The 23,403-nt window shown below is 35.6% G+C and overlaps 1 protein-coding gene across 1 annotated transcript in view; it reads left to right on the top strand.

Moving 5' to 3' along the window:
* Pde3b (phosphodiesterase 3B) overlaps nt 1-23,403 on the top strand; it is a 172,778-nt gene that overhangs the window by 48,966 nt on the left and 100,409 nt on the right. The gene's annotated exons all lie outside the window — the stretch shown is intronic.

The following is a 23,403-nucleotide window of genomic DNA, read 5'->3' as shown; positions in this document are numbered from 1 at the left end:
TTAGTGTTATTTAGTTTTCATGTAGAGGTCTTTCACCTTGTTCCTTAGATTGATTCCCAATTATTATTATTATTTTTTAGGTTATTTTGAATGGGATGGTTTTCCTAATTTCTCTTCCAGCTGATTCATCATTGATGTATATAGCCTATTCTGTTTCTAGGAGAATTCTAATAGTGAGTGACTGGGGAAGGCATCATGGAGAAGGTGGAATTTAAACAGTCTAAACTATTGTGTAAGCAGGTTTCCAGTAGGTAAAGATGACAAAGAAAAGCAAGATAAGTAGAGAAAATAGTATATGTGAGGGAAGCATTCTTAAACACTACAATTTAGCTAGAGTTCAGGATGTTTCCACTGCAGTATTGCTTTTTAGGAGAGTCATGGGAGAATGCCAGTTTTATCATAGTCTGACTGGTGCTGGATGGTGGTAGTGGTTGTAGAGATGATGGTGTGTATCTGACTTTTTTTAAAGTACTGTAGGCCTATTTTCTTAGCAACTTAGTTGATATAACAAGTGGTTGTTTTTCACTACTTTACCATACTACAGTCCAGGAAAATAGGGGCTAAATTCATAAAGACTGTGTGAAGTATATGTGTGTGTGTCGGAGGGGGGTTGCTTTTTTGTATCGGTTCTGGCAAGTTGCAAAGTGAAAATGACTTTCTTCCCTTGGCTGTATTTTAAGTTGGTATTTTCTATTATAAATCTAAGTAGAAAATAGCAAAGGTTTATATCTTTGAAATTCATATTACCCTCAGATTTAATTGTATATTTGGCCATCAATTTCCTGTGCTGTTTGGAAGTCAAACATAGTGCCAACATATTAGAATGGCTCCGAGAAGTACTGTATATATATTTAGTTGTAGTTGGACACAACACCTTTATTTTACTTATTTATTTTTATGTGGTGCTGAGGATTGAACTCCTTACTGTTTAGTAGAAATTTCTGTCCTATTCATTATGATAGCCACTAAGGACAGGTTGTGACTGAGCCTTGATATAAAGCCAGGGTGGCTGAGAAATGGAATTTTAAGTTTTATTTATTTTTTAATTAGTTTTAATTAGTTACACATGACAATAAAATGATCTTGACATACCATACATTTGAATCAAAAGGAGTATAATTTCTCATTTTTCTGAGTGTACAGGTTGCAGAATCACATTGGTCATACAGTCACGTATATACATACAGCAATAATACTGTCTATTTTATTCTGCTGTCCTTCCTATCCCCCCCTTCTCCTCCCCTTCCCTCCCCTCCCATCACTTCTCTTTACCCAATCTAATGTGACACACTTATTTTTTTTTTCCTCACATCGTCATACATGTAGTCTGTATAACAATGAGAGTACCCTTAAATTGTTACATGTGACTAGAACTACTACATGTGACCAGCATGATTCTAGAGCTAAAGCAGTTTTGGCTTCTTTTAGCTCTATGGCATTGAGAAGGACTGAACAAACAATATTTCCACTCATATTTGGTAAACATATATTTAAAACAGAATGTTAAATTTATTTAAGTATGGTTATTTAGCAAATGAATTTGGCTATTTTCATTTCTCTAACAAAATTAGATATTGATTTATTGATTGGTTGTTTATCCTCTATTTGCAAATTAAGGTCATAAGTAATGTTTGGAAATTATATGTTAGTAATAGTGTTATTAAAACAACGATTAAAGAAAAAGAACTATGTAATACATGAAGTGATATAGGGACAAGAAGAGGAGATAAATCTAGGAAGTCTAGGTGAAGATTAGTTTTACAAAAACATCTATCTATACTGTCAGATCGAGTTAAAAAAAAGAAATCCAATTTAAAAAACTTTGAATAATACAAAGACACATGCCATTTGGTCAAGAGAGAAGCTTTTCCCAAGATTAAACACAAGAAGAAATTTATTGCATTTTGTAAGGGATATTAAATAGCATAATGGATGCTATTTTATGGCAATTTTACAAATGATGAAGTCATTTTAAAAATATGTTTACAACAAATCTTGATAATTTGCAAAGAACTAAAGCCTGCCAGTACCCATGTGAGTGAGCTTAGAAGCAGATCTTTCTTTCTTTGGAGTACAATCTCAATATGACTAACCCTGGCTGATAGTTTGGTTCCAACTTCATGTAAGAACTTGAGCCAGAGGCACTTAACTAAGTCACTTTATCTCAGTAACTGTGGGATGAAATTTTTTTGTTGTTGTTGTTTTAAAGAGGCCTAGTTTTGGGGTAATTGTTTTATTACACGAAAGAGAATCTTATTTATGGAAATTATGGTTATAGCTTTATACAGGTGAAACTAAACATAATTAGGAAAAGGGATGAAAATAACCAACTTAAATGGCATCTGGCCATTTGAATTAATACAAAATAGCTGATAACAATAGCTAATGTATATTGAACTTTTTTTTGTTTAAGAAAATATGCTAAGTATACTGTTGGCATTTTATAATTTAGTTCTCACAAAATCCTTTGGGGTACTTTAGGAAACTGACATAAACATAGGCAGATGCAGTCAAATCTCTGACTCTAATTTAGCTGTTTACCATATGCTGCCAGATAACTGTCAATTATATTATAGATGGGGTAGCTGAAATATACACAGGAAAAATGACTTCTTTAAGGTCAATGTTCTAAATACCCTTTTCATATCGAAGAAAATTAATACCAATTTTATATTATCTAATATTCATCTATATACATTTTCCCAAATGTTCCCAAAATATCTATTCTAACTTTCATTTTTGCCAAACCAGGCAAAGCTCAATACATGTGGTTAAACATGTGTTTATGTCTCTCCTTTCTTTTAATGTTTTAGAACATTTTTTTTAGTTTTAGATGGACACAATACCTTTATTTTATTTATTTATTTTTATCTGCTGCTGAGGATTGTACCCAGTGCCTCACACATGCTAGGCATGTGCTTTACCACTGAGCTACAACCTCAGCCCTCTACTATCTTTTAAAATCTAAAACAGCATCCTTCCTACCTTCTTTTTTTCCCCCAGTGAAGTAACTTTTTGAAGAATTTGGGCCAGATGTCTTGGTAGATATGCCTCTATTCTCATAATTATATACTTTATTTAGTCTTTTGGTATAATTAATTCAGGATATGTTGTTTTAATTATTTTTAAATATTGTAAAGAAGTTTAAATGTTTTTACTTTTTTTAGTAGAAATGTATTAATGTTTGGTGTTATTTAGCTATAATTTATAGTAATAAGACTATAATTTAGTTATAGAAAAAACATTTTTGTTGCTAGACAGAAGAAAAAAGCTAAGTGAAATTTTAAAACTTTAGTCATTTATTCTATAAATATTAATCAAGCAACCTCAGTGTTCTGTGTCCAGACTTAGCTGCTGGGATAGCTGGGTAAATAAAACAATTTTCTGTCATCATGAAACAGATATGCTATTAGAGTGGAATTAATATAAAAATAGTGTCAGCTGTTGATAAATGAATACTATAGAGAAAAATTAAGCAAGACAAGTTAAAAGGGAGAGGAGAGTTTGCAAAGTCATTGAGGAGGACATAACTAGAAAGGTGACATCTGAGCAAAAAAAGACTTACAGTTGATATGGGAGGGGGACATGCAGATATCTTGGAGAACATTGTAGCCAAAGGGAAGAGCAGAAGCACAGGCCCTAAGATTAGAGTCTATCTGATAAGTTCAGGTTGATTCAGAGGGAACTGTATAGAGAAGACCAGGGAAGGAGATGGAAGAGTAAAAGGAAATGAGATAAAAATAATGAAAATACTGGGCTGGGGTTTTAACTCAGTGGTGGAGCACTTGCCTAGCATGTTTGAGGCACTGGGTTTGATCCTTAGCACCACATAAAAATAAAATAAAGATATTGTGTTCACCTATAACTAAAAAATAAATATTTAAAAAAAGTAAAAAGGGCTGGGTGTAGCTTAGTGATAGAGTGCCTCTGGGTTTAATCTTTAGATACCTCCCCTAACATTCCACACAAAATAAAACAGATCTAGAATGCTAGTCTGATATAAACATTTGTATTTATTAAATATATATTGTTAAATCTGAATACATTTAATAAAATATATTTTATAATATATATTTAAGATATATGTGATATATATTTTGTCAAATATATATTATGCTTATATCAGGCTAGCATTCTAGATCTGTTTAGTTTTGCCTAGAATAAAGCACTGACCTTTTGATTGATGATTCCTGTTTTGTGCATTGATTCATATAAACCTAATGAAATTGCTATCTTAATTCACACTTGTAAGACTACTTACATTACTAAATTTTAAAAAAATACGTATTATGAAATTTCTTTTGGCATGGTGATATACTTATTTTTGACCAGTAGTTTTCATATTACTTTTAAGTATGAAGATATTTTCATTCAGATTCCCTTTTAAGATGCTTGAACATTTGGCCTTTGGTCCTTTGCGACTGGCTTACTTCACTTTGCATGATATTTTCCAGCTTCGTCCATTTACTAGCAAATGCCATAATTTCATTCTTCTTTAAGGCTGAGTAATATTCCATCCTGTATATATACTACATTTTCTTTGTCTGTTCCTCTGTTGAAGGGCACCATAGTTTAGGTATGGTTAGTTGAACTGCTATAAACATTGATGTGGCTGTGTCACTATAGTATGCCAATTTTAAGTCCTTTGGGTATAAACTGAGTAGTGGGATTGCTGGGTCAAATGGTGGTTCCATTCCAAGTTTTCTGAGGAATCACCATACAAAAGGGAGTGGAGGGGATAAGAGGGTAGGAAATTCCGTAGAATGAATCGGACATTATTACCCTATGTGCATGTATGATTACATGACTGGTGTATTTCTACACAGTGTACAACCAGAAGAATGAGAAGGTATACTCCATTTATGTATGATGTGTAAAATGCATTCTATTGTCAGTATAACTAATTAGAACAACAACTAACAAGATAATGGAACATCTTAATTTTCATTCATTAGGTTATAAGTTTAACTAATAATACTAATCAACAAGGAGTAACAGGAATTTATGAGATTCTATAGAATTTCAGGTTGAAAAACTAGAAGTGTTGAAAAACTAGAAGTGTTTTATCTTGCTTGTAAATAGGTATTCTCAGCTCTTCAGATTTCTAAAAGAGGAGATAGCAGGCTCCAGCTGTGTGCTTTTAAATTTCTGGTCTGGGTCTGTCTCCTGTCTTTTCTTGTACATTCCCCATTCTACTCCCAATCTCTCTTATTTAGTTCTTTGAGTTCATCAAAGTTGGAAATGAAGTGGAATTTCTGACATATTATGAGGTATGAGTTCTGTAATCTTTGTGAATTCTCAAACTCACAAATGCAGCTGTAAACTTTTTGTTAAAATGTGACTTTTAATTGCATTTTCTTCAAGATAGAGTATAGGAGTCAGTAGTTGGTGAACTTAGCGTATTGTCCTTCTGTAGCATTTGTTGCTGTTTTTCCTCTTTATGATAACTCTGATGAAGTGATACAAGTTTTTGCATAGGATCATTTTCAGGGAAATGAGTCTGAAAAGGAAGCCATGTGTAGTGATAAAATTGGGGGGGGGGGATGAAAAACAGTAGTTAAGAACAATGTAGCTTTTAGCCAGAAAGTACAAATTTAAGAGATGTTAAAGGGTGAGATGTCTCGGGGTGTGGTGGTGAAAGCCTGTAATTACAGTGACTTAGTAGGCTGAGGCAGGAAGATCTGAAGTTTGAGGCCAGCCTTGGCAACTTAGTGAGACCCTATCTCAGAATAAAAAAATTAAAAAGGGGCTGGGAATGTAGCTGAATGGTAAAGTTCCCTTCAGTCAAACCTCATCTATAGAAAAACAAAAGAGAGGGATGTCAGTTTTAGGGAGTTTGAATTTAGTCATGAACATAGCCATGTTACTATTCCCTTATTGTAACTTTTCATTCCCCCCTTTATTTTTGGATAATTTAATCCTATCTACCTTTACCCTTTTGGTTCCCTCAGAAAAAACCTCTTCCTCTTTGAATTTACATAATAATTGAAGATTTAACTTTTTTTCTTGTTTGTTGTACACTTTCATTTTGCTAAAGGAGATCCACAAGGAACCCTTGAAGAAAGAATATGTGCAAAATATGCTTTCTGAGTTTTCTTGAACCAGAACATGACTTTTTCTTCCTCAAATTTGCCTATCTAGTTCAGGTATAGTTTCTAAACTGTTTAAATCATTTTCCTTCAGAAATGTGAAGGCTCTATTGTCCTTTCTTATCCAGTATTATCTAGACTCAAATTGCATTCTTATTCTTGGTAGTGACATGTTTTCTCTACCAAATTAGAGTGGATAGTCAACAATATAATTTCCTTCTCTGTATATAGGAAGGTTTATTAATGGGGATTGGTTCCTTTAATATTTGATGCTCTTTTAAATCCTTTATCATTGAATAGTGGTTAAGAGCACAGATTCTTGGACCAAACCGCCTAGGTTTGAACCCAAACTTCATTATTTACTTGTTTTGTGACCTTGACATTGGACAAATTATTTAATCATTATGAACCTCAGCTTCTTCAACCTTAAAATTGGGGTGGTGGTAATAATAGAACCTACCACATGAGTTTGCTAAAATAAGTTAATGTTTATATGTAGAATTGTATTTTGGGGACTCAACATGGCGGCGGGTGGGGAAGCAGTGCTTTCAGTACCTCCTCAACCACGTGGGCAGAGAGACGCATTAGAACGTTCAGATTCTACCTGCTGAGAAACTCCCAGCAAAATTCTGCTGAAGTGAGACCTGCTGGGGAATTTGGGATTATTGGAGGTGACAATTTGCCCCAGACGGGTGAATCTCAGCCATTCGGCACAGAGATCTGGGCTGCTGCCGCTGCCTGGTGACCAGCAGAGTAGGAGGCGGTTCAGCACTGTGTGGTGGAGAGACCCTATGAAGAGGTTGCTAACCAAGCCTTCATGAAAAAGTGAACCAGAACTGAATCCGAGACTGGGACAGACTAGAGACAGGCCAGACCCACTCCTCCCATCGGACACTCTGGCAAGGAGTCTGGGGCCCGCCATAGCAAAGAGCTGACGTCACCAGGGTTCAGTGGATGGGATCCCTTCCCAGTGGAATCTGCTTTAGCAGGTGTGTGACTTCCACCCTCACCAGATACATACAGCTAGGAAACCTCAAAAATCTCACCCCAGAGCTCCGTGGATGAGACTGTAGGGGCCGAGGGAAACAGAGGGGACTCCCGACCCCGAACTCCCCGTATCTCCAGCAGCGTGGGAGTGACTATAGGGGCAGAGGGAAGCAGAGGGGACTCCTGATCCCCAACTCCCCCTACCACCAGCTGCGACACCCAAAGCCTTAGCTGCCAGTTCCCGGGGGCGTGGCCACCAAAGGGGTCTGGACAAATTAAACTGTCAGTTCCCAGATCACCGCTCCACAACTCTGGGGTCTGGATGAATGACAGAAAGAGTGCTCAGTCGTTCGGGAAACAGGGCATGCAGTGGGGCTGCAAGTGTAACCAGACCCTTGGAGATCGCCTCCGGTGAGCAGGGTCTGGCTGGCTGGCAGGAGGAAGTGGGGGAGGGGCCGGAGAAGAGAAACATCTCTGGACTAACAGGATTAGAGAGATGACCGGTAGGGGAAGAGGAGTCTCCTTACAGGGATTGCTGCCGGCACATAGAGGGCAGAAACTCAGCTCAGAGGGCACATCTCTGCCTACTGGAAGAGAAGAAAATAGAACTCTAAGACTTCATTTATCTATCTCTCTTTTTTTTTCCTTTCTTTCTTTTCCCTTTTCAATTTTTATTGTTCTTTCCATTCTCCTCTCTTCTACCTTTCTCTCCCTCTTTCTCTTTAAGGACTCCTTCCTTCCCCTTCCCCTTACCCCTAACTTTCATCCCAAGCATTACGACTTTAATTACGTGTAATTTTCTAAATGCAAATAAGTGATTGTTTTGAGGCTGTCTATAGGGCTCCTAAATACCTAGCTATTACCAAATACCCTGATCCATTCATCTGTTAATATCCCCCTTGAGTAGAGCAATCTTCCAAAGTAGCCAAGACATACTAACCTTCATACCATCATAGCACCAACCTAAAGTCCTAAGACCAAACAACAGAATGCCTACAGAATCCATAAGCCTTTTATGAATCGAATGAATCAGCTTTAAATTATAATAAAGCCCAACATCTCTAGGCATAGTCTCCCACCACATAAGAGAGACCACAGAGATATACAAAACCAAAACAAATTTATAGGAGAAAACAGAAACAGCAGTTAAACAGAGTTGGAAAGTAACGTCAACACCATGAACAGAACAAGGGAAAAAAGGATTACACACAATGAAAGACAACTTAAATTTACAGGAGAACCTAGAGGCATCAGAAAAATGGACAGAGAAAGAACTCAAGGCATACCTGACTCAGATGGAATGGAATTTTAAAGAAGTCATTAGATAGCAAGTCCAAACAATGAAAGAATACTTTGAAAATGAATTGCATAAGCAGATTCAAGAAGCAAAAAATGAACTCTAACAGGAGATAGAGATTTTTTAAAAAATCAAATAGTAATCCTAGAAATGCAGGAAACCATAAACCAAATCAAAAACTCAAATGAGAATATTACAAATAGACTAGATCAAATAGAAGTCAGAACATCAGATAATGAAGACAATGTTTATCAACTCGAAAAGTATATAGTCAATGCAGAAAGGCTGGTAAGAAACCACAAGCAAAACATCCAAGAGATATTGGATGTCATTAAAAAACCAAACTTAAGAGTCATTGGGATAGAAGAAAGTACAGAGGTCCAAACCAAAGCAATGAACAATCTGTTGAATGAAATAATCTTGGAAAACTTTCCAGATATGAAAGATGGAATGGATTGCCAAATCCTGGAAGCCTACAGGACCCCAAACATACAAAACTGTAAGAGACCAACTCCAAGACACATTATTATGAAGATATCCAACATATAGAACAGGGAGAGAATATTGAAAGCTACAAGAGAAAGGAGGCCGATTACATTCAGGGGTAAACCAATTAGGTTAATGGCTGATTTTTCATCACAGATGTTGACAGCGAGAAGATCCTGGAAAAACATATTTCAAATGCTGAGAAATAATGGATTCCAATGAAGAATACTGTATCCAGCAAAATTAAGCTTCAGGTTTGACAATGAAATTAAAATGTTTCACGATAAACAAAGTTAAAAGAATTCGCAGCCAGAAAACCAGCACTGCAAATCATTTTGAGCAAAACACTACAAGAAGAGGAAATGAAAAACAGCACCCAAAACTAACAGTGGGAGGTAACTCAGTAAAGGGGGGGAAAATAACTAAAGAGAAAAAACAAGCCAAATTAAAATAAAAAAATAAATAAACATGACTGGAAGTACAAACCATATATCAATAATAACCCTAAATATTAATGGCTTAAACTCACCAATCAAGAAACATAGGCTAGTAATTTGATTTTAAAAGACATATCCAACAATATGCTGCCTTCAGGAGACTCATATGATAGGAAAAGACATACACAGGCTGAAGGTGAAAGTTTGGAAAAAATCATACCACTCACATGGCCCTCGGAAGCAAGCAGGAGTGGCCATACTCATATCGAATAAAATCAACTTCAAACCTAAGTTAATCAAAAGGGATAAAGAGGGACACTATATACTGTTAAACAAGACATAACAATTATCAATATGTATGCACCAAATAATGGTGCTGCAATGTTCATAAAACAAATTCTCCTCAAGTTCAAGAATTAAATAGACCACAACACAATAATTATGGGTGACTTCAACACACCGCTCTCACCATTGGACAGATCCTCCAGACAAAAGATGAATAAAGAAAGTATAGAACTCAATAACACAATCAATAACCTAGACTTAACTGACATATACAGAATATATCAACCATCATCAAGTGGATATACATTCTTCTCAGCAGCACATGGATCCTACCCAAAGATAGACCACATATTATGCCATAGGGCAACCCTTAGTAAATATAAAGGTGTGGAGATAATACCATGTATCTTATCAAAATGGAATGAAACTGGAAATCAATGATAAAAGAAGGAAGGAAAAATCCTGCATAACCTGGAAAATGAACAATATGTTACTGAATGATCAGTGGGTTACAGAAGACATAAAGGAGGAAATCAAAAAATTCTTAGAGATAAATGAAAATACAGACACAACATATCAGAATCTATGGGACACAATGAAAGCAGTTTTAAGAGGGAAATTCATTGCCTGGAGTTCATTCCTAAAAAAAAAAAAAAAAAAAAAAAAAAAAAAAAAAAAAAAAAGAGAAAGAAAGAAAGAAAAAAACCAACAGATAAATGAGCTTACACTTCATCTCAAAACCATAGAAAAGGTAGAGCAAAACAACAGCAAATGTAGCAGAAGGCAAGAAATAATTAAAATCAGAGCGGAAATCAATGAAATTGAAACAAAAAAAACCATTGAAAAATTGATAAAACTAAAAGTTGGTTCTTCGAAAAAATAAATAAGATCGACAGATCCTTAGGCATGCTAATCAAGAGAAGAAGAAGAGAGAAATCAAATTACTAACATGGGATGAAAAAGGCAATATCACAACAGACACTACAGAAATACAGAAGATAATTAGAAATTATTTTGAAACCCTATATTCCAATAAAATAGAATATAGTGACGATATCGATAAATTTCTTAAGTCATATGATTTGCCCAGATTGAGTCAGGAAGATACACACAATTTAAACAGACCAATAACAAAGGAGGAAATAGAAGAAGCCATCAAAAGACTACCAACCAAGAAAAGCCCTGGACCTGATGGGTATACAGTGAGTTTTACAAAACCTTTAAAGAAGAATTAATACCAATACTTTTCAAGTTATTTCATGAAATAGAAAAAGAAGGAACTCTTCCAAATTCATTCTATGAGGCCAACATCACCCTGATCCAGAAACCAGACAAAGACACTTCAAAGAAAGAAAACTACAGACCAATATCTGTAATGAATGCAAAAATCCTCAATAAAATTCTGGCGAATCAGATACAAAAGCATATCAAAAAAATTGTGCACCATGATCAAGTAGGATTCGTCCCTGGGATGCAAGGCTGGTTCAATATACAGAAATCAATAAATGTTATTCACCACATCAATAGACTTAAACATAAGAACCACATGATCATCTCGATAGATGCAGAAAAAGCATTCGACAAAGTATAGCATCCCTTTATGTTCAAAAGACTAGAAAAACTAGGGATAACAGGAACTTACCTCAACATTGTAAAAGCTATCTATGCTAAGCCTCAGGCTAGCATCATCCTAAATGGAGAAAAACTGAAGGCATTCCCTCTAAAATCTGGAACAAGACAGGGAAGCCCTCTCTCACCACTTCTATTCAATATAGTTCTCGTATTACTGGCCAGAGCAATTAGACAAAAAAAATTAAAGGCATAAAAATAGTAAAAGAAGAACTTAAATTATTTTGCGGGCGACATGATTCTATACGTAGCTGACCCAAAAGAATCTACAAAGAAACTACTAGAGCTAATAAATGAATTCAGCAAAGTGGCAGGATATAAAATCAACATGCATTCCTGTATATCAGCGACAAATCTTCTGAAATGGAAATGAGGACAACCACCCCATTCACGATTTCCTCAAAAAAAAAATAAAATACTTGGGAGTCAACCTAACAAAAGAGGTGAAAGATTTATACAATGAAAACTACAGAACCCTAAAGAGAGAAATAGAAGAAGATCTTAGAACATGGAAAAATATACCCTGTTCATGGATAGGCAGAACTAACATCATCAAAATTGCCATATTACCAAAAGTTTTCTATAAGTTTAATGCAATGCCAATCAAAATCCCAACAGCATTTCTTGTAGAATTATATAAAGCAATCATGAAATTCATATGGAAAAATTAAAGACCCAGAATAGCAAAAGCAATTCTAAGCAGGAAGTGTGAATCAGGCGGTATAGCGATACCAGATTTCAAACTATACTACAGAGCAATAGTAACAAAAATAGCATGGTACTGGTGCCAAAACAGGCGGGTGGACCAATGGTACAGAATAGAGGACACAGAAACCAATCCACAAAATTACAGCTATCTTATATTTGATAAAGGGGCTAAAAGCATGCAATGGAGGAAGGATAGCATCTTCTACAAATGGTGCTGGGAAAACTGGAAATCCATATGCAACAAAATGAAACTGAATCCCTTTCTCTCCCCATGCACAAAAGTTAACTCAAAATGGATCAAGGAGCTTGATATCAAATCAGAGACTCTGCGTCTGATAGAAGAAAAAGTTGGCTCTGATCTACATATTTTGGGGTTGGGCTCCAAATTCCTTAATAGGACACCCATAGCACAAGAGTTAATAACAAGAATCAACAAGTGGGACTTACTTAAACTAAAAAGTTTTTTCTCAGCAAAAGAAAGAATTAGAGAGGTAAATAGGGAGCCTACATCCTGGGAACAAATTTTTACTCCTCACACTTCAGATAGAGCCCTAATATCCAGAGTATACAAAGAACTGAAAAAATTAAACAATAAGAAAACAAATAACCCAATCAACAAATGGGCCAAGGACCTGAACAGACACTTCTCAGAGGAGGATATACAATCAATCAACAAGTACATGGAAAAATGCTCACCGTCTCTAGCAGTCAGAGAAATGCAAATCAAAACCACCATAAGATAGCATCTCACTCCAGTAAGATTGGCAGCCATTATGAAGTGAAACAACAACAAGTGCTGGCAAGGATGTGGGGAAAAGGGTACACTTATACATTGCTGGTGGGACTGCAAATTGGTGCAGCCAATTTGGAAAGCAGTATGGAGATTCATTGGAAAGCTGGGAATGGAACCATCATTTGACCCAGCTATTCCCCTTCTTGGAGTATTCCCTAAAGACCTTAAAAGAGTGTCCCATAGGGATACTGCTACATTGATGTTCATAGCAGCACAATTCACAATAGCTAGACTGTGGAACCAACCTAGATGCCCTTCAATAGATGAATGGATAAAATAAAATGTGGCATTTATACACAATGGAGTACTACTCAACACTAAAAAATGACAAAATCATGGCATTTGCAGGGAAATGGATGGCACTAGAGCAGATTATGCTAAGTGAAGTAGCCAGTCCCTAGAAAACAAATGTCAAATGTCATGTTTCATATAAGGAGAGTAACTAAGAACAGAGCAGTGAGGAAGAGCATGAGAAGAAGGTTAACATTAAACAGGGACGAGAGGTGGGAGGGAAAGGGAGAGAGAGGGGAAATTGCATGGAAATGGAAGGAGACCCTCATTGTTATACAAAATTACACATAAGAGGAGGTGAAGGGAAAGGGGGAAAAAACAAGGGGGAGAAATGAAGTACAGTAGATGGGGTAGAGAGAGAAGATGGGAGGGGAGGTGGGGTAGTAGAGGATAGGAAAGATAGCAGAATACAACAGACACTAGTATACAAAAACGTGGATGTGTAACCAATGTGATTCTGCAATCTGTATATTGGGGAAAAATGGGAGCTCATAACCCACTTGAATCAAATGTATGAAATATGATATATCAATCGCTATGTAATGTTTTGAACAACCAATTAAAAAAAAAAGAATTGTATGGCACCAGGTACATATGACAGAATTAGCAAGGTATAACTGTGGGCCATATCCAACATTCGACCTGTTTTTTTACTTGCCTATCTAAGAATTGTTTTTACATTATAAAAGGATTGTTTAAGACAAACAAACAAGCAAACAATAAAAAATATGCATGGCATAAAGCCTAAAACAATAAAGTCTTGCCCTTTAGAGAAAAAGTTTGCCGATCACATAGTGTTAAATGTGTTTGTTTAAAATAAAAGTTATGATGTTATTGCAGGAGAATAAGAAAGATAGGAAGAAACTACCTATAAGTAAGATCAGAAAATATTTTGCTTCCTCCAGCATATTTTATCTCAACAATTTTGATTAATCTTTTAGATCTTTTAATTGTGATTTAATGACATACCAGTTATAGTAAACACCATTTTTATAAAGGAACATATTTTAAATATTGTAGAATTATGTTTAGATCATTCATCTTTAAAGATTTTTTTGTTTTGTTTTTTCATCTTCACATGAGGGCCTGGATAAGTTGACCAAGTTATCCAATTCTCTGTATTCTGTATCTCTTTCCATGCATTATAATTAAAGTTAAACTCATGGCAGTTATGAAAAGAAAAATTTAAGATATAATTAGGATGAACTATACATAGAAAGAACTATAAAATACATTTGGTTTTAAGTACACTGGCTGAATATGGCAGTGCCCCAGAGTGTAACTGGGGGGATGGGGTCTGTGGAATGAGCTGGGGTATTATAAACTAAGAGGAAATAATAATAAGATCTAAAAAAGAAACATAGAAGGGAAGGAAAAATAGGAGTAAGAAAACAGTTTGCTAGTGTAGTGCATCACCAAGAAAATGACTTTTGGGCCAGGCACAGTGGCTGACACCTGTAATCCCAGAAATGTGGCAGCTGAGGTAGGAGGATTGCAAATTCAAAGCCAGCCTTAGCAACTAAGTGAGGCTCTGTTTTTGAGACAGACCCTGTCTCAAAACAAACAAATAAGCAATACAGGCTGGGATGTGGCTCATTGGTTATGCACTCTGGATTTAATCCATGGTAAAAAACCAAACCAAACCAAACTAAAGGTTTTCAGGCTGTTTGGACATAAAAAATTGTAAGATTTTGGAAACCAAGTCAAGTTTTGCCCTAGCCTCTTTGTGTGAAAGACAGGGTGACAAATATGCCTCAAATCTATTGTTTTCTGCAATATGGTGTTCATGTTTGATATATGCTATTGTGGAATTAAAGTTCATTTCTGATGTAATGTATCTGACCTTCCTTAGTTTGTGGCAGGTCTATTTTCTCAAAACACATGTTTGTCATTACTGTCTTTTACAAAGTATGTAGGCATTTATCTGGGTGAGGAAACTAATAATAACTAAATGAATCTATGTTATTGCCTAGGATAAAAAATATTGACTTTTGTAACTGTATCCTGGGCTATCCTTTCTTTTTCCTTAATCATATATTTTTTAAAAATGTTTAATTGATTTTTTAAAAGAAATGACAGTAGAATATATTACAATTCATATTACACACATAGAGCACAATTTTTCATATCTCTGTATATAAAATATGTTGAGACCAATTTGTGTCTTCATACATGTACTTTGGATGATGATGTCCATCACATTTCACCATCCTTGCTAACCCTCCCCCCCTCCCTTCCCTTTCTACCTCTCTGCACTATCTAGAGTTTGTCTATTCCTCCCATGCTCCCCAACCCTACGCCACTATGAATCAATCTCCTTATATCAGAGAAAACATTCAGCATTTGTTTTGGGGGGAATTGGCTAACTTCGATTAGCATTATCTTCTCCAACTCCATCCATTTACATGCAAATGCCATGATTTTATTCTCTTTTCTTGCTGAGTAATATTCCTTTTGTATATATACCACATTTTTTTAATCCATTCATCTACTGAAGGGCATCTAGGTTGGTTTCACAGTTTAGCTATTGTGAATTGCTGCTGTAAACATAGATGTGGCTGTGTCCCTATAGTAGGCTATTTTTAAGTCCTTTGGGTTTAGAAAGAGGAGAGGGATAGCTGGGTCAAATGGTAATTCCATTCCCAGTTTTCCAAGGAATCTCCACACTGCTTTCCATATTGGCTGCACCAATTTGCACTTCCACCTGCAATGTATGAGTGTACCTTTTCCCCCACATCCTTGTCAACACTTATTGTTGTTTGTCTTCATAATAGCTATCATTGTGACTGGAGTGAGATGAAACCCTAGAGTAGTTTTGATTTGCATTTCTCTAATTGCTAGAGATCATGAATATTTTTTCATATATTTGTTGATTGATTATATATCCCCTTCTGAGAAGTGTCTGTTCAGGTCCTTTTGGGCTATTTGTTGTTTTGGTGCTTAGCTTTTTGAGTACTTTCTATACCCTAAAGATTAGTGCTCTATCTGATGTATGAGGGGTAAAAATTTGCTCCCAAGATGTAGGCTCTCTGTTCACCTCACAGATTGTTTCTTTGGCTGAGAAGAAACTTTTTAGTTTGGATCCATCCCATTTATTGATTCTTGATTTTAATTCTTGCACTATAGGAGTCTTATTAAGGAAGTTGGGGCCTAATCTGACATGATGAAGGTTAGGACCTACTTTTTCTTCTGTTAGACACAAGGTCTCTAGTTCAATTCCTAGGTCATTGATCCACTTTGAGTTGAGTTTTGTGAATGGTGACAAAATTTCATTTTGTTGCATATGGATTTCCAGTTTTCCCAGCAGCATTTGTTAAAGAGGCTATCTTTTCTCTGATGTATGTTTTTGGCACCTTTGTCTAGTATAAGACCATTGTAATTTTGTGGGTTATTCCCTGTGTCCTCTATTCTGTACCATTGGTTTACCAGTCTGTTTTGGTGCCAATACCATGCTGTATTTGTTACTATTGCTCTGTAGTATAGTTTCAGGTCTGGTATAGTGATGCCACCTGCTTCACTCTTCCTACTAAGCCTTAATCATACTTTTAATTGGAAAATTTTAATGGAGAATACATACAATAATTTTATTATTATAAAATCCTGATTATTGTCACTAAAATTAGTTGTGCCTATGTATAAATAATTTAGATGTTGGTACTTGTACTTCAGGCAGTTGGAATGAACGTTAAACTTAGTAGGTATTTCTAGTGTTTCTTGCTGGAGATTTATATTCTTTAATTAAAGTATAGGTTTCCTTTCACTGGATTTTATGGGCTGGAGGTAGAGCACTTTTCTAGCTTGTGCAAGACCCTGAATTTGATCCCCAACACTACAAAACAAAACATCAACAAGAACAGCAACAACAACAACAACAAAAAAGGGTTGGGGATGTGACTCAGTGGTTAAGTGCCCCTGGGTTCAATTTCTGCTACCAAAAACAAACAAACAAGAAACCCCCAAAGAACTCCCTTGATTAAATTTTAAAACCCATTACTACCTCCACCTAACTTTGTAAAATTATAAACTCTTAAATTTTACTAATAGTGAATGGCTTTTAATCTGAAAATTATTTCATTTTCTAGCACATAGTTCATAAGTAATAGTTTCTGAATTCTCAAAAACAGAATAATTAAGCATTGCAAATTTGTTTTAACAGTTCTGTTAAAAATTTTTAGGAAGTGTATTTCATTCACACCTTAGTTTACCCACAATGTACTCTATAGTATTTTTCTTAGTAATGAAGGCCTTTGATTATTAAACCTTCACTATAACAAATAATGAATATGTATTCTGACCCCATCAGGAAACACTAGGAATACTGAATCTAACACAATATTTTAAAAATTATATTGTTATAATCTATACAAACATTTTCTTAGCATAGTATTCTCATTTAGCTTAGCATCTTTCTCAAAATGAGGAGGAAAATGGGTACAGAGGTTATGCTATTTGCTTAAAGTCCTATAGTAAATAAATAGCAAGGCCTGGTCTTTGGACTCAAATAAAGTGACTTTGTCCATTATACTGTAGTTTTTGTGAGTAAAGAAAGCATAAATTGGCAGTTCAGCTTCTTCTAATCCTAGAAATATTTCTAAACTGGGTCATTCTGAGTAAATTTCTGGTATCAATTTACTCTCCAATTGTCTTATTCTCATCAAAGTAGAATAAAGAAAACACATTCATAGAAATCAGTTAGATCTAGAAATGAATGTTAGCTTTTTATTGAAGCATATCCCACACCTGGCTATTGCTCAGGATCAAATGAGTAAAAAATGCTATTTCCTTTTACTCACCCAAATAGATTCTAACTTAATAGGCTTAGTGTGGAGCCTAGCATTTGTACTTTAATGTTTCCTAAATGTTCCTCTTGAAGTTTGGGAACCATTCCTTTGTTTTGTAGACAAGAAAATTAAAAGCCAGAAAGGTAAAGATAGTGGTAAAATATGGAATTGAAGGTTGTCTCTTGAGTTTTAGCTCAGTGCTTTTTTCCCTGAGCTTATTACTTATGGATAACTTTCTAAGGAGACATTAACAGTTATTCTGTTACAATACTGAAGAAAAGATAATAATGACAAGCCTAATTTTTTGTCAATTTTTTTCTATTATGAAAATCATTATTTTGTATTTCAGTGGTAATTAGACTCCTTTTCAGTATTAAGCCACTTTTCTACCTCACTTATGTTAAAATGTTGTTTGACATTAATTTGTGTTAGATTATTTGGCACCCTTCTCAAAACTGAGACCAACACTTGAAAAATACTTATTTGGAAGATAATCTGTAAACTGAATGAACCATGTGACACTCTGCAGAGGGATAAATTAAATAATTAACAGGCATATAGTAAACTTACTAGTAGTTGGGCAGTTAGCAATCTGCTAATTAAGAAGACTCTTTTAAAGGGTAATAATTAGTATTAATTTGTTGATAAGAACCAAATAATTATGCCTGGCCAGAAAGAATGAAATAAGTTAGAAGGAAACTAATAATTAATATAGCTGCTGTTATGCTCAATGCTGTATGCTAAGCACCATGTTAAACGCTGTAAAGACTTTATTTAACTCCTTTATGATAAATGTGTACACACACACACACACACACACTTTTTGGTGGTATTGAACCCAGGGTTATTCTACTACTGAACCTCATCCTCAATCTTTTTACTTTCTGAGACTAAATCTTACTAAATTGCCCAGGCTGGCCTTGACAGAAAGATCAGTCTCAGCTTCCTGAGTAGCTGGGATTACATAGAAATGTGCCACAATTCCCAGCTTAATTCCATAATGCTAATTCTATGAGATAACTGTCTTGTGGGCAATTCTTCTCTCCCACAAGGTGCAATACACAGAGGAATATGCTAGATCTTGTTGATAAAAAGCATATGCTACTATTATGTTCAAATTTGGATTAGGAAACAAAATCAGAATTTTTAAATAACTTGCCCCTCCTTTTTTGCTAAAGGAAAAGCACTTATAAATATGTGCTAAATGAGAATAGAAAACATGCTTTAGAAGACAGTGATAGGCATTGAAACCCATACCTCTGTAATTTGACCTGAAGGAAGATGAAAATTTCCTAGGTCCAACAGAGAAAATAATAATAGAGAAGTCCAGGAGCCTCTGCTAGGCAAATGAAGAATAATGTTATGCAGAGGTGGAAATAAAACACTTTGGACCTTGGGGTTATTTGATAAATTCCTGTTCTTCATGTTGTTGGGGCAAAGCAGGACAATGACAAAAGAGGAATAGATTGAATAAATTGTATTATAGGAGTTCTACAGATTCACTTACCTTTGTATGATTAGTTGTTGCAGCCTCATTTTTTTGAAGAGATTTTTCTTTCACTACCTAATGATCTTGGTACCCTGTTGTAATCAATTAGCAATAGATATATGGGTTTATTTCTTAATACTCTGCTTTATTCCATTGATCTGTATGTTTGCTCTTATGTAAGTTCAGTTACACAGTGTTGTGATTACTTTAGCTTTGGGATACATTTGAAATCAGAAAGTGTTAGTCTTCTAATCTTGCTTCCCTCCCCTTGCTTTTTTTTTTTTTTTTTCCTTCCTGTTTTGGCTTTTCCAGGTCCTTTACAATTTCATTTAAATTATAGGACTAGTCTTCCCATTTCTGGGGCATAAAAAAGTCATTGGGATTTTGATAGGAGTCATATTGAATTTGCATATCACATTGGGTGCTATTGCAATCTTAACAATGTTGTTTTTTAGTCCATGAATGTTTCTTCTTCTCTTTCTTAGAGCAGTCGTTTATAATATAAAAGTCTTGTACATCCTTACTGAAATTTAGTCCCAGACATTTTTTTCCTTAGTGGTTACCTTGGAGGTTATACAATTAACATCGTATAACAAGTTTGAATTAATACAACATATTGTAAATAGTATACAAAAATTCTGCTTTTTTATAAGTCTGTCTCCCCACCCCCCATTGTTGTTATTACAAATTCATATACTGTGTTCATAGGTCATCTGTTCATTTTCCTTCCCCCCCCTACTCATTTTTCTATTTCTTAAACTGGATCATCTTAGTAGGTACATCTTCAAGTTCTGTAATTAATCCATCTACAAGCTTAGTTCTGCTTGATCCCTCCAGTGAATTTTTTTGTTTCAGTTATTATACTTTTCAGTTCTAGAATTTGTTTGGATCTTTTATAATTTCTGTCTCTTTATTTCCATTCTTTTGGTGATACATTATTCTCCTGATTTCCTTTGATTTTGATCCATGGTTTTATTTAACTTTTTGGGCATATTTCAGGCAGGCAGTTAATTTAAAGGTTTTTGCTTTGATTTTCTCATGGATATTTTCTTTTTTCTTTCTTTTTTTTTGTGAATGAATGAGACATATTTTTCCTTCGTCTCATAATTGTTTTTGATAAAACTGGACATTTTTAACATTATAATGTGGCCACCCCCAGATAAGATTCTTTGCCTTCTCTGGAGTTGTTTCTTATTGTAGGTTTTTGTTGTTTGCTTGTTTAGTGACCTTTCTAAATTAGTTTTGTATAGTATGTATTATTTGTTTTGTGTGGTCGCAGAAGTCTGTGTTCTGCTAAATTAGTGGTCATCTAGTGTTTTTTAAAAATATTTTTTAGATGTTGATGGACCTTTGTTTTTTTTTTCATTTATTTATATGCAGTGCCGAGAATCCAACCCAAAGCATCACACATGCTAGGCAGGCGCTCTACCATTGAGCCACAACCCCAGCCCCTAGTGTTTTGACAGTTTCTTTAACACCTGAAAATTAAAGGGGTGGGGGAAAAAAGAAAAAGAATTAGAAACTCTCCCTGTCCTTCCACATGGCTAGCTCCTTGGTCTCAGTCATTCACTTGTGCCTTTTGATTCTTCAGTACCTTGAGAGCTTTTTAAAAAAACCTTTATTTTCCAATTCATTTCCTTTCCCTGCCTCATTCATATCAGGCCCTTCTGTTTGACTATTGCTCATTCTGTTTTCAGTGCCTCAGGCTTCTGCAAGTAGTGTCCTGACATTAAATGCTTTATAAAAAAGCCACCTGGGAAGCTGCCCCAGCAGTGGGACTGTTCTGAGTCAAATAAAACAAACAAAAGCCTTTGAGCCTGTCCTTCAGATAATTGCTAGCCAGGTCAAAACCTCTAATCAAGGTCCTTTAAAAATAAGGTCTATATTGCTCATTCCAGCCCTTATAGCCTGCACTAGGATTACAGGTGGCTTTCTTCCCTCTAGTGGGGGCCTTGAGGGATGGCCTCGATCAATTTAAAATACCAGAATTTTGTTTCCGAGAAGCAGCGGCTTCTGTCTCACCAAGCGTCCCTCTGCTGGTTGAGATTTTCGCTAGATTCCAGAGTTCAGGAAAAGTTTATTCTGATAGTTTCTTTGTCAGCTCATTGGTTGTTTTGTGGCGGGATTTCTCCATTTTTGGTGATCAGCAGGTCTTTTAACAAGAAAATATCTAGTGCTATGATATTTATCTCTATCTTTAGCCCTGTTCTTTGAAATGTTTTTATTTATGTGTTTGACAAAGCTGTATTAATCTTGCTTATCAGAATTGAGGGTGACATTAATTAAGATAGAATACAGAAGATGTTGATATGCTTTGGTGTTCTGTCCTTGTACTTCTTATTTTGTAGGTTATTCCATATTTAATATTCTTATGCCAATAACACTCAAATCTGTATCACCATCCCAGTACTTTCTCCTTTTAAGCATACACAGAAAACAAAATAAATGGAATAGTAAGTTTAGTTCTGAGCTTTTTTTGTTTTTCTTTGTACTAGAGGTTTAACCCAGGGATGCTTTGCCACTGAGCCACATCCCCAGTCCTTTCTATTTTTTGTTTTGTGACAGGGTCTCCGTAAGTTGCTTAGAGCCTCACCAAGTTGCTGAAGCTGGGCTTGGACTTGTGGAGTCTCCCAGTTCAGTCTCCAGAGGTGCTGGGATTGCAGATGTGCAATCCCATGCCTGATTACTTCTGAGCTTTCTTGAAGATTGGCAGAAGAGGGGGGTGGGAATTGGGATGGTTACATGATCAGTGTATGCTATTATTGGATCTTAACTTTTCTCCCAAGGTCTTAATGGTAAAGGCTTGTTCCCCAGGATGGTGCTATTGGTGATACAAGTGATAGGCTCGGTCCTGTTTCCCCAATGTGAAGATTGAACACCAGAGAAATGTGAGGCAAGTGTAGAAAGCAAGTTTTACTTAGAGGACAGAACAGAGAGACTTCTCTGAAGAGAAGGGACCCCAGAGCTGGATGTCCAAGGAAGTGGTAGTGTCCTGCCCCTTTTATATATTTTAGATTTCCTTTATAGTGATCAAAAGGTGGAGTAATACTGGGTGAGAATGAAGCCACCCTGCGGTAGAGGCAGGAAGCCTGCAGCCCTGAAAGCATTCATTAACAGCTGTGTAGACTGGGGTGGGGGGACCCAATTCCCTGCAGGCTGGTAACCTTGGCAATTGATTGAGGAGGAGAGGGAAGGGCTCTGGAGGTATTAGCATTTTATTTCCTTTCTTTGTGAACTAGCCCCAATCTTTTGGATCTGACACATTCATTTATTACCTACATTGATGTCCTTTTGTGGCCCCCATCTAGAGAGATGGTGGAGCTTTGAAGGGTTGAGGTGCAATGGAAGGTATTCAGGGCATTAAGGGAATAATGGCGCCCATCCCTTCCTTTTTCTCTTGTTTTCTGGCCATGAGGTGAGTGTTTTTGTTCTGTCAGCTGTTCCTGTCATGATATGCCACTTCAGGCCCAAAGCAACAGGGCCAAATTGATCATGGACTGAATCTTCTAAAACTCTGAGCCAAATAATCTTTTTTTTTTTCCTTTATAAGGTGATTATCTCAGGTATTTCTTATAGTGGAGGAAAGTATACTAACATAGTGTTTGTGTGTTGTAAAAAGAAGAACAACTTGTTTCCTGGAATTAAACTCTAGGAGAAAACTATTATAAGAACTTTTGTATTAGAGACATTAAATAACTTTAAAGATGATTTTAACAGTGGTTTTTTGTTCTTGTTTTTTTAGGAAACACATTTTTTTTTAATATTGACAATGAATTAAAGTCAAGGGTCATAGTTTAGCTCAGTCACATATCATAATTGTATTCCAAGTGTTTATTTTTCTCATTAATTTATAAGTCCCATGAAGAATAATATACTTTTTTTTCCTTTTGGGGAGGGACTATGTTTTGTTTTTCCACATTCTCTAAAGCAAGTACTTCACAAATAATTTTTTAAAATATATTTGTTCTTGAATTATGCAATTAAGTATCTGTGATGTTCATAACCTGATATTTTAGTTGTTCTCTAAAGACATTATTTCTTGATTCAGAAAAAAGAATAGTATATCTAGAAAGTCAGTTATTTTGAAGGCTCTAAGTTTTTGGTGTGTCTTCTTTGTGATCCAACCACATT

The sequence above is a fragment of the Urocitellus parryii genome, chromosome 4 (genome assembly GCF_045843805.1).
Source record: "Urocitellus parryii isolate mUroPar1 chromosome 4, mUroPar1.hap1, whole genome shotgun sequence".
NCBI lineage: Eukaryota > Metazoa > Chordata > Mammalia > Rodentia > Sciuridae > Urocitellus > Urocitellus parryii.
This window is presented reverse-complemented; position numbering and strand designations above follow the sequence as displayed.